At 46.3% G+C, this 13,058-nt stretch overlaps 1 protein-coding gene across 7 annotated transcripts in view; it reads left to right on the top strand.

The window, feature by feature from the left end:
- Nucleotides 1–13,058, top strand: part of DIDO1 (death inducer-obliterator 1) — a 337,891-nt gene that overhangs the window by 12,202 nt on the left and 312,631 nt on the right. The gene's annotated exons all lie outside the window — the stretch shown is intronic.

The following is a 13,058-nucleotide window of genomic DNA, read 5'->3' on the forward strand; positions in this document are numbered from 1 at the left end:
TTGTCACGTTGCCGTTAATTTGAAACAGATGGTGCTCGCGTTTTTTTTCCTTAAGAAGAAACCTTTTGGTAGCTATAAACATTGCCTCAGGCTAAGTCTTTGAAAATGGAGACTACACCAGGTGTCGCAGATTTACTTGTTAAAAAATAGATATGCAATCTTGTTCCACACACAAGCCCCCTTTCACCACCAAGTGTCACAGAAAGACAAACTACAGAAGTGTGGAAAACTGTCTACTGAGCAAAAGAGAGTCCAGCAAGCTGTATCTGCCACAATCTAATATCGTTCGACAATATCTGCAGTATGGTTCAGCTTCAGATTGTTTTTCTCATAAATATTTGTTGAAAATAAAGCAACAGAAATGTTGATAAGAATCTGAAAAAAAGGCAGCCAGCCAGGGCCTTATGAGAAAAAAGACGAGCATTTTTTTTCTCATAACTCTGGTGAAATTTTTGAGTGCTTGCATGTGCAAATGTAAGCAGCCCCTCCCGGCCCTGACCCCACTACCCATACCACCAAAGAAGGAAAAAAAAGCACCGCATTAATCACATTAGCTGTGGGACAGATTGTTGGGAGCCCTGTGCGTTGTCATCGGCAGTGTTTGTTATTGTAAGGGAATCCAGCGCTGGCCTGCTGGGGAGAGCTAAGCGGTGCTTATCGGGCTTGGCAATTGTTGTCAGAATGGGGATCAGGGCCCGCCGCTTATCAGCTGCTGACATCTAGCAGAGAGAACAGCAGAGGATGAGCGGGCAGCCCGGCTCCTGAGACTACCACCACTTTCCAACTCAAGTTTGCCTGTGTTCATGTGTGTGGAGGAAAGGTCCCCGCACAACAGGAACTGCCGAAGCATGGTACTGGGCTGGGGGCCCAGGTGTGATTTACTGCATCCTAAGTGAACGTGTGTGGATGTGGTTGCATGTATGACAGCACATCCCTATGGTCGGGGCAACTGGAATAATGCGGCATGGGAGGACCAGGTTAATCGGCAGGGATGACTGGGGAGCTCACTTGTGAGCTACTTACTCCAGAGAGGAGCTCAATTGTTATGTACTTACTCCAGAGGGGAGCACACAAGTTAGCACTCTCCCTGTGGTACGTATCCAGAGGGGAGCACACACATGAGGTACTTACTGCAGAGTGGAGAATACACATTAGCATTCCACCTGAGGTACTTACTGCAGATGGGAGCATACCTGTCAGCACGCTTCAGGTACAAAGGGGAGCACCCTTGTGAGAGCTTTCTTATGTACACCCCAGAGGGGAGCACTCTGGCCAATGCTCTCAGATACTTACTCCAGAGTGGAGCATACATGAGAGCATTCAGATAATCCAGAGGGATCCTACTCACGAGCACTTTTCCAGATACTTACTCCAAAGAGGAGAACATTCATAAGTGCTCTTCCATAGGCCTACTCTTAAGGAGTGCATACTCACGAGCGCACTCCTAAGGGGAGCATTCTGGCAAGCACTCTTTCAGGTACTTTGTCCTAAAGGGAACACATTAGTGCAAACTAGCGCAGATGCGTACTCCAGGGGGGCGCACACTCGTAAGCACTTTTAGATACTTAGGCCTATGGCGACACACAAATACTTACTCCAGATGGGTGCATATCCATGAGCGTTCTTATAGATGAATAGTTTTAAAGACAACACAAGTGTGAGCAACCTCTGATACTTACTCCAAAGTGGGACACACGCATGGGCTTGCAGTCGAATACTTCAGAGGGAGTACACTCGTGAGCACTATTTCAGATATATACTCTAAGGGGGGGCACCTATGCGAACACTGATACTTCCTCCAAAGGCAAGCACTTTCACAAGCGTTTCCTCAGATACTTACTCCAAAGGGGAGAGCATTCTAGGATAAATACTCCAAAGCAGAGTACCCTTGCAAGCAGACACTCCAATACTCACTCAGGTGGAGAACTCGAGCAAGCACTATCTGATATTCCAAAGGGGGACACCCTTGCCAGCCAACTTTCAGATACTTACTCTAAAGGGGAACACCCTTGCGAGCAGACACTCCAATACTTACTCAAGGAGAGCACTCTTGCGAGCAACCTCTGATACTCCAAGGGGGCACCCTTGCCAGCAGTCTCTTTGAGGCTTACTACAAAGAGGAGCTCCCTGCGAGCAGACACTCCAGTACTTATTCAAGGCGAGCACTCAAGCGAGCACCCTGATACTGCGCAGGAGCGCACCCTGGTGGCACCCTTGCGAGCAGACACATCAGTACTTACCCAAGGGGAGCACTCTAATACTTCATGGGGAGGTACCCATGCCAGCAGTCACCCATATACTTATTCCAGAGCGAGCCCCCTTTGTGAAGCTTGGCTGCAAGCTGAAGTTAGATGCACTCCTGTGTACTCTCAGCTCTCTTTTGCCTAGTGGTAGATTATGGAAATAGATAATCTAATGAGTTTTGATTTCAATTGATGATGCTTATACCCGACTCTCCTTCACTACCCCGCCCCGTATTATTAAAGCCAAGAGAATAACCCCAGTCGCTGCAGCTGCCTGCCTCTTTGTTCTGTTTTAGCAAGATGTGCCGGGCTGATAAGGGCTGGGAGCGGATTCTGCAGAGATGGGGCCAGAGCACTTTCATTAACTTCAGTCATGAGAGTAATGTGGAACTTGTTCAGCCGTTACAGTGTGCTCCGCCAGATAAGGGGGGCGGTTCCTGGTTGCAGCTCTGATACGTGAACCCTACTTTACACCCTATGCCCCCACCCCCTTACTACATCTATAGATCATCTATGTTCATATCCAAGCAATTCAGCTGTAACATTTTTATACATGGACATTTTAATGCGCCAAACAGGCACAGAAGGCGTTGGAACGCTGTGCATGATTTGGAATATTTCGTGATTAGGCAAGTTTGGCAGAATGGTCATTAATTTAAGTCGAATCTAAAACATAGTGATGAGGGATGGTAAATTACCACCCAGCGCAATTACATGTTTTACAGAGTGCAAATTTGCACCTGGTAACATCTTTCACTTTTCAGCACACATTTGGAACATATCTGTAAAATGTCTGCAGAAAATGACCACTGGTAGTGTCAATTGGTGCACTAAGGGCCCATTAATTCTTGGACTTGCCTGTTATTTCCTATTCTAGCCCAAAAACGTATGATGGGTGTTTACTGGGGTTTTGGTACGGTCTCCAGGCGGTACCACTGGCCCGTTATTACCACCCCATGTTATCAGCCTTGTTATAATGTGGATTATGGGCGGTGCCCTCTGGAATTGATTCTATTGCTACGGTGATTTTTACCCGATTATGGATTTGCCGCATTTGCCACGTAATCCATCACCTGCTGCATAATTTGAAAATGTTAACAAAAAGATTGTTTCAAGCTCAAACGGATCAAGCTGTGCAGGGGATGGCGGTTCGCAGAAGTTGACTGTTCACCCTTCAGTTTCATATGTCTTTCAGTTGCATATTGCTGTATTTGGGTGTTAAACTAGTACTAATACAGTGAAGCCTTTGTCCATTGTTAACGTGCAAAATAATGAACTGATACCATCGCAAAACGTGCCGCACCATGCCGAATAATTAGCATTTTCGTTCTGCGTCGAGTAAGTACCTCAGGGAGAGTGCTCACGTCTGTGCTCCACTCTGCAGTCCCGAAGGAGTGCTCACGTGTGTTCTCCGCTCGGCAGTAAGATCCTCATGTGTGTGCCCCCCTCTGTAGTTAGTATCGGAGGGAGCTCTCGCAGCCCTCACCTCCAGATTGTGGTTTTTCATTGCGTTGAAAGCAGATCACACGTGGTGCCAGCTGCCAGGTCTCCCACAGAGTTCTCAGGGGAGTGGGCTGACCCACAAACCGCCAACCATGAAAATACAACCACTCCTGGAAGTAGAGGCACATCACCAACTTCCCCTCACGCCAGGTGAGTAAGTTATGATGAGTTGTTGGGGGTGGGGGACCCTACAGGGTCTAGTGTTGTGTTTACACAGGGTGAGGGAGCAGAGACATAGAGTAAGGTAGAGCGAGCGCGAGAGCAAAAGAGAAAGCACGAGATGGAGATTTCTGGGGTTAAGGAAACAGGCTTTTGGGAGGCAATGACATGGTTTGACACATTCAGTATGAGGCGTTGATTGGGGGCTACATTGCACTCTGCATGGGTGGGCGGTGCTCATCTAAGGTCGTTCGGGGGTTACAGCATTGCCTCTCTGTGGGACATCCATAGGACTTTTTGGGCGCCACGGCTCTCTTGGTAGGCTAAGCAAGGGAATGTGGAGGGACCAAGATAAAGGTTATGTTGGGGGCGCAGCCAAAGATCTGTTGGGGCTTAGTTAAACGTTTTGGTTGATGCCTGCAACACCAAGTCATTCAGGAATACTGGAATGCTAGTGGTTGTACCTTCTGACCCGGGTATGGCTCTCTAGTCGAGGGCCAGGCATGGGCCTAGTTGAGGGACAGGCACGGGTCTTACCAGGAAACCTCTGCGAAGAGTGATGTGGTAGCACCAACGTTTTTTCTTCTTCGTTTTTGTGCCAGGACTTACTCCTGTGTTGTGAGGCATGCTATATTGAGGTGGGGACTTGAAGCTCTGCTCACTCTCCGCTCAAATTTTTAATTGGCTTGTGTCATTGTCCACTATAAACTGTGGCTGTTTATTGGTCAAAAAGCTGAGTGCTCCCTTCTTAGTACCGCCGTGTCTCATTTTGTAACCTCCCATGGCGACACCCCGTTTCATGTGTTGTTGCTCTGTAGGCTTTATTTATAGCTTCCAAGCCCTATTTTCTCAAATAGCTTTGTCCTGCCTGCTGCTGCAGGCAGGACACGCTCTCTCCCAATGCTTCTTATTTTTAACTGCACACATTTACAATGCAATAGATCTCAAATTTGCGAGAGTTTAAGCTATTGGCATTGTAGATGACAATGCCTTTTATTTATCTGTTTTTAAAACAACACATAAATAAAAGGCATTGTCATTTACAATGCGAATGGCTCAAACTCTCGTAAATGCGAGACCTATTGCATTGCAAATGCTTGTTTTCGTTCCCCCCCCTACGAGACCGCGCATGACATTTTGTGTACTTGCATTGTTCTTTAAAGCCCACCAATTACTTACCACTGGTTGGCTCTTTTATCACTTGTCAGCTAATTTCTTCATCATTGCCTTGTAAGGGCTTGCCTCCCTCTTTTGTTTGTCCCTCCCATGAAGTGAAGTCTCTTTACTTGTGTCCTTCATCTGCTTACTTTCAGGTTACTACATTTTCTTTTTGGTTAAACACTCCATGAGAGTACGTGTGTTTCTAGATGGCTCAGTCATGTACTTCTGACTCTGTTGCTTTCTTGCCATTGCCGTCTCCAGTGGTCCTTCTGTGTTGCGCTTCCCCATGTGTACTTGGCTCAGTCGAGTGCTGTTTTCCCCCTTCAGAATAAGAATGTAATGTTGCATCAGCTTTAAAAACATGAAACTACTTGTGGGAGAAGGAAAGCACATTCTCCGCTGTGCACAAAACAACCTCTGTCTAAGGTTGCATAGTTGTGGTGAGTGACTTAAGCTTTCGCCAGCCGACATCTCTCCTTTTGCGATATGACAGGGCACCCACCAATTTCGTGGGTGGAGACCTTTTAAAGTGGAGGAATCCTTTCCTGGGATCCATGCAGAGTTTTTGGCTGCACTCAAACTGAAAATGGCGTTCTCATTCTGAAAGCAAAAGGTGGCCATGAAAAATGGCGCTATAAAACCTAGTCCGACAATGAGCTGATGCGTACTGTGACCATGTCCTATTGCAGTCCCTCCTCCCCTGTTAACGTGGCCTGACTTACCCAGCAGGGGAGGACTTAAACATCCCAGCACCATTAATTCATCAATTGTAAATAGTGTTAGATGTTTCAGATGCTACTACGTGTGGTTTGCCAAGGCATAATGGTTTCTTCCCACTCTCATATATACTTGACATCCCTAGCCTCTCATATGGATGTATTAAATGAAGGAAATTTCTTTAAACACTCTCTGGAATAAATACTGCATGGGTTTCGTGGGAAAAAATGCAGCACAAGTTTGATGTCTTCAGTCTGCCCATTTTATAGAGTGCTACTGCCATGTTCTTTCTAAGAGATTAAGATATTTTTTTCTCTTGGGTACCATTGAAAAGTAATTTATGTTCGCGTCGGTGACCGTCATTGTCGTCTTATATGTTCCTTTCCCATAAATTATGCCAGTAGCTTTGAGTCTTCGCCTCATTCTCCACCCTCCTCTGCCATAGTGAATGTCATCTGGGTGAATACATCATGGAAAGGTCATTAGCGGGCAGACCTGCGCTGTTGACTTCCTTGCAGGGATTTCTCTGTCTCTGTGGCTTTGTGTCCTCCTTCAACCCCAAACACTGCACCTTTTTAGCTCTTGATTTTGACAGCCCAGTTGTCACCGACCTGTTGTTTCTACTTTCTTTCGGTCTGCTACTTTCAAACATTCTTTTCTTTGTTGGACTTTTTCACCATCCCTGGATAACGCTGGCTTTTCCAGTGTATCTTTACACCTAAAATGGAGTGCAAGAGGGGAACTATTTTAAAACCGTAACCTCTGTTTCCTCAATGTTCATTTCCTCTTCTCTCCGCCTCTAAATTTCTCCCACCTGACACCATGTTTTCTTTGTGACCCTTTCCTCCCTGTGTGATCCTCATTTCCATGGCATCTCCCTTACCTGTCTCTAGAAAGAAAGGTAGATACGTAAGGCTCCTTTTCTTCAAGAGTCCCCTTTTTAGGTCTCGCCTGTCGATGCGCATGCGCATCGAGCAAGCGAGACTATAGGGGCTCATCTACTCTTTATCTAACTTGCAAGGAATCGTGGCGATTCCTTGCAGTGCCCGTGACTTTTAAGCTCAATGCGCATGTGCATTGAGCTTAAAAGCGCGTGCACAGCCGCCCGCATTCCTCCGACACCTTTGAAGTGAAGCTTAGCTTCACTTCAAAGGCCCGGCTTCTTCACACCCACATGCCGCTCTGCCCCGCTCCGCCCCCTCCCCTGAGTCATCCTGCCTGCCCCTTCCCGCCGTGTCGCATTTCTCCTCCCCCCTCCCCTCTCTTCCCTCCGTCTTGTTTTCTTTGATGCTGGTATTTCCATATCTGGCAGCTTCCTGCCCTCACCCCACGCACGCTGTTTATTTATTTATATTTAATATGCAGGAGATCTCAGTTTATTTAATTTATAATTAATGATGCCGCCCACGCTGAGGCTCGAACCCTGTTCTCCTTCTCCAAAGTCGGCAGTTATATGTTGAGCCACCTCTTCGCACCGTTTGTTTGTGCTGACTTTCGTGCTCTGCCGCTGCTGGCAGCGGCATTGCGCTTGGAGGGAACATGTAATTGACCCGTCTCGCTTCTTTTCATTTGAATTTTTTTTACATTGTCTCCTTCCTTCCGCCCCTCGCAGTTTGTTTTCCTTGCACCGTCCCTTCTTACAGTCCCTTTAACCATTTTGGTGTTGCTCAGCCCCAACTAGCATGTTATTGTCAAGCCTCCAAATATGCAGCACAAACACGACGTACAAAGAGATTAACGTGTTGCCTGGAGCACATTTCGGGAATAACATTAAATGAAAGCCCAAACCCGCTTTACCGCAACTTGCTTTCACTTGTTGTCTTTGTTTCCAGTGCTATTTTAGAGCTTTGTGCAAACTACACTCTCGTTATTTTGCTGGTAATAACTTTGAGGGAATAGCGTATTTTTGTTTTTTAAATAGCATGCACGAAAACAGTATAATTTCAATTTGCACCACTTATTTCCCATGTTTGTGTCAATGTAAAAATCGACCCTGCACACCCAGCACCAGGGCCGTGTGCCTCAATGATGCAGTACACGCACCAGTAACTGAAATATGACGAAAGACTGAAAGGAGTAGCTACAAGCTGTGCTCTAGTTCTGCTCTCCAAAAAATCAGCAAAGAAACAAGCAATTAAGAACATTTCATTGAAGAAACCATTGAGCAGGAAACAGAAGGAAATCCTACAGAAAGAATCCTAGAGAAAGAAGCTTGAGGTATGTAAACACTTTTATTATGCAAAGGACGTCAATTTCAGGATGCTCAGATGCTCTCATTGGAGTGAAGCGATGGCTTACGTTGAATGAAGAAGCAGCTCTGAGCACTTCAAGAACAGCTGTAGTTTACCACAAGGCACAGAGGCTCTGGCAAGCTTGCATAATGTGGCGGTAGTCCACATCTCGTCATCTAGTGCCCCTCCCTCTGACCACATTATAACACGTTTGTGCCGAGTTGGCTCTATGGTTTATGCAGGAATGAAAAGAAACAAGTAAAATGCATCAGAGATGAGAAAATAAAAAACAGCGAATCTTTCGTACTAAAAAGATGTATGTGAAATAGTTACGAATCTGTTAAAATATGAGCGACAATCCTCAAGTCATCCACAACTTACACTGGTGCTGTTCACTGAAGGGTTCACACTCTGCTTATTCAATTGTTGGCCTCTTGCTGAGATGGTGAATAAAAAGCTATTTAGTGTTCATTTGTATTAGAGCATGAATTACAAGATCAGCGAGTAGTAGTGAGACCACCCAACAATTCTCCATCAGTTGGCAAGTAAGGGGCCATTCTAAAATGGCAACACCCAGATCCTGGACTGCCTAACTCTCGGCCCACCCATAGTATAGTCTGGTAAAGATGATGCTCACGAGTGCCTGTGCAGCAACAAAAAATATCAAAAATGCATAATCTCGCCGGCGCTGAACTATGGATCGATAATTATTTGTCAAATACATTTTTAAAACATAAATGTTCCTCTAAGGCACATGGCAGATGCTATCTGTAGCCTTGAAAGTCCATAGGCCCTGAGAAGTGAAAGGTGATTGGTGAGGGCAAGTTGTGCTAAGACATACTCCTAAGCTTGTGTGCTCACCCTCACCCTCAAACCTCAACCCCTCACTCACCCTCACTCTCACTCACCCTCACTCAGCCTCAACTACTCTCACTCACCCTCAACCCCTCACCCTAACTCACCCTCACCCTCACTCACCCTCAACACCTCACTCACCCTCACCCTCACCCTCACTCACCCTCAACACCTCACCCTCAACCTCAACCCCTCACCCTCACTCACCCTCACTCTCACTCACCCTCAACCCCTCACCCTCACTCACCCTCACTCTCACTCACCCTCAACCCCTCACCCTCACTCACCCTCAACCCCTCACCCTCACTCACCCTCACCCACTCTCACCCTCACTCATCCTCAACCCCTCACCCTCACACAGTGCAATAGGTCTCAGACCATTTCAGTTAGAGCTTTAAGAAATGTTTATGGCTTTTTTTATTTGTAATTCTTTAGCATTGGCTACAGGAAACAAAAATGCTAAACATTTACAAAAAAAACCCATAAACAATTCTAAAAGCACTAACTCTAATGGTGCGAGACCTATTGCATTTCCAATGCTTGTTTTTAGGTCTCGCCTACGCAACGCCCATGTGCTGCATAGGCAAGACCTTTTCCAATCGCTTTGGCTTTTCAGCCCAAAACGTGCACGCGTTCCATTGCCTTCAATGGCAACACGTGCATGTGTGGCGATTCACTTGCGGGAGCGCGCAGTGCTATATGGTAGCAATTATCGCTCCTGGCGCTGCTTGCTCTCGCAAGTGAAACACTTTCACTTGCCCCCTCCTCTCGCCCCTCCCCCGGCTGCCTCCTTTTAGCGCGAGGAACGCGCTTGTTTTTTTAACCCGCATGCGTGCAGCCATGTAACTTTTTCACAGATGTTAAGTGACTGTTTATTTTCTTTCTTGCGTTACATGCCAGCCAACTGCAGTAAATACGTGTGCTAATGTGGGGACAAGTTTTGTCCTTGGAATGACATTTGGAGTGCATTATGTCATTTCCGCTACCTCTGACCATATCGGTGTCAGTCGTGAGCCATGTTCTTTACTGCTGAAGGTGGGTGCAGACAACAGGTCACTGTCTGGGGGCGTGCCGTTTTAAAATCCTCCCCTCAGACGGGACGTGTGCGGTATATAGCTCACGCGCACACAGTCGGCACTTGGCACCCAACGCACTGCTTAGTAGGAAGAAGTCGCAAATACCTTGATCTAATAAAAAAAAAACACGCCGCCATATGCCTCCATTCACCAAAACGCAGGCAGCTGAGGACTGTGACTTTAACCCCTGATGGCATCACAGGGTTGACTCCTTCGCCTCCTATCTGCCTCCTGCTTGCCACGGATGGGTCGGGTGAGGACTGAAGTTGAAACTGGGAGGGGGGGGGACGCGACTTTCGGCTCCCTGGCGACTGTTCCCGAACCTGCATTCACGACCTTCAGCCCCAGGGCGGCCAGTAGCTGGGGTGCAAAAGGGCAAAGCACCAGACGCCCCTTAAGAAGCCAATGAGAGTTGCCACAGGCTCATAACACGTCACATTTTTCTAACCGCTGCTCACCCTCTAAACCTGTGCCTTTCCATCCCATAATGACAAGCACACTGTAACAATGACAGATCTACTGAAAGCCGAACTGCACTTTTTCATGCCAAGCTTTACGTTAAGACTTCATTCATATCCAGGTAACTGCTGTAGAGAGTTGAGCAAAGCAACTTGCCAGTGTCACCTCCTTAACAAAGGGCGCAAAGGAGCGTGTTGCCAGTGCCAACATACCCATGCTAGGAGCACACAGAGAACAACCTTTCACATGTGCACCTGCAGCCTATACAATCGAACTAACGTCACCTCATAGTGCACGGGGAGCTGTCCAGCCTGCTGAGCGCTGACCCGGCTTCTCCTGACAGCAAAACCTGTCATTACTCTGCATATACCAACGTGAAATTATGCCACCACTCAGTGCTCCCATCCAGTTTCACAAGTACCAGAGGCTCTAGCTGAAGAAACTTGGCACGTGCTTAGCGGTGTATCGAGTACTTCACGTGTGCCGAAGCCGGTGCTGAGACGGGCTCTCTAATAACGCAGGCCCAACGCCGCCAAAGCCATGTCTGCCCCGATGTAAAGTTTAATACATCTGAACACATTTTACGTTGTAAACTTCTGAACTAGTTTGTGGCATCGAGAAATGCCACACACGTGCCAGTGGCTCTACAGCCATGCCCCCAAATGAACCCATTAATGTGGAAATCGCAAACATAGCTCCTTAACTCCTTGTTCAGGAGGCATCTGAGTCCGCCGGAGGCAGCGCAGCTGGGGGAACCCGTACACATGTAGCCATCCATATCACAACTGATCCACGCCAGGGCGCACGGGGTCCACATACCCAGAGGATTTCTCCTCCAAGCTGCTCCCCATACCTGGTATGCAAGAGTCGGGTCAGGCTGCAGAGCTTTGTGTACTTGTGTTATGGAAATACATTGTGTAATCCACTTGACCATACTCATGGTCGCTGTGGCATTTTGGCCCCGCGATTATCTCACCGTGAGGTAGGGCAAGTCACTTGCGTTATTGGGGGATTCTCCCTCATGCCGAATTTTACAGTGAAACCGTGTGACGCATTTCTAAAATACAGAACACAAATGTTCAGGCGACCTAGGCAAGAGATTGCTTTTCTGACATTTTAAAATAAATATGTACATTGATTGTTGCAACCCTAGCTAGAAATAGTCATTGCCATCTATCCCGGTAGAAGAGACTGTTTGAAAAGTAAAATCGTTTCGGTTAAGCTAACTTTATTGGGTTCAAAGCTGATCAGCAAGCATTACTCTCTACTGACTGTTGGCAAGGATAAAATGCATGCCAGGGAATGGGACACTGGGTGGGACGGTGCAGATTTGTGAACGGAACGACCTTGCTGTAACGTAGACTTCTGCCGAAGGACAGGTTCGACACGTCTGTCAATTAGGGATGCAGAAATTGCTACCTATACCCACATTTTCTAGCCACAAACCACTGCATATTATCCTTTTTAGTTTTAAGCCAACATGCTTATGGCGCCAATAAGCCATCTGGGTAGTCGCGCTACATACGGACTTGCGTAGTTACAAACACGGATGACAAGATGACTTCAGCTTTCAGCTGTTCAGACGTCTTTTGGCGAAGTGGCTGATTGACTCCCTCTCCGGCCCCTCACTGTCCCACATTAACACAAGACCTGTGCAATGGCGTCTGGGGGCAGCCCCTCACCTTTGGCATAGCGAATTTGGCCTACCCTGGGACCTTATAAGTGTTTAGCCATGCAACAGTTTATGTTGTTGCACCAAGGATATTGTGCTGCATAACAAAATACTTATAAGGCTCCAAAAGCGAGACCTATTGGCTATGCCAATGCTTGTCATTTTATGGTTGTATGATAAGACCCTTCATTGGTCATTCCTAGGTTTCTGTGGCATAGAAACTAAATGTTTTTATATGCTGCTTTGTTCCACCTTAAGGGAGAGGGCAAGACAACGCAGTCACTGCCGAAAGCTGCATTGACAAAGCCCTTGCCATGACCTATTGGCAAAAAAAAACCATGATAATGCAACACTCACGAGACAAGTCTAGAAAACTCATGAAAATATTACAAGAGCTGCGGGTCTAGTGTCTTGCATAATCTTTTTGACCCACATGTAATGCTCCTGATGCATAAACTGGTCTCAAATTGAGTGATACATGGCAAACATTTAATATCAGTTGACTTTTTTTCTTCATTATCACATAACACCTTCAAATATGAGTTCAGCATTTCTGCTGCATAAATACTTTGATTAGACTAAACTTTTTCTCTGTGTACTAAGAATGTAGTCTACATATAGGATGCACGTGCCCCTGATTTGCCTCTTAGTAATAGCCATCATCCAGAAGGGGGCAGGAATATTTCCCAATTCTCGTTTAAAAACTAATTTGTAATAACTGTTACTAAAGCATGATGTGGTAGATTATTGTCATTTACAGACTGCACATTTTCCACTGAAATGGCCATATACCTTCCCACTGACTTGCAGTTATTTATAACTATGTACGGGGTAAACGATAGTGTGTGGACATTACTTAGTGATGTACAAATGATAAATATTTGTTGAAATGTAAAGTGTTTTGATTTTTGATTAAATTAAACCCTTTGTTTCGATCTCACTTAAATGACAAGTGCTTTTCTAATTTCAGATTTTTTTTAAA

Source organism: Lissotriton helveticus, chromosome 7 (assembly GCF_964261635.1).
Source record: "Lissotriton helveticus chromosome 7, aLisHel1.1, whole genome shotgun sequence".
Lineage (NCBI taxonomy): Eukaryota > Metazoa > Chordata > Amphibia > Caudata > Salamandridae > Lissotriton > Lissotriton helveticus.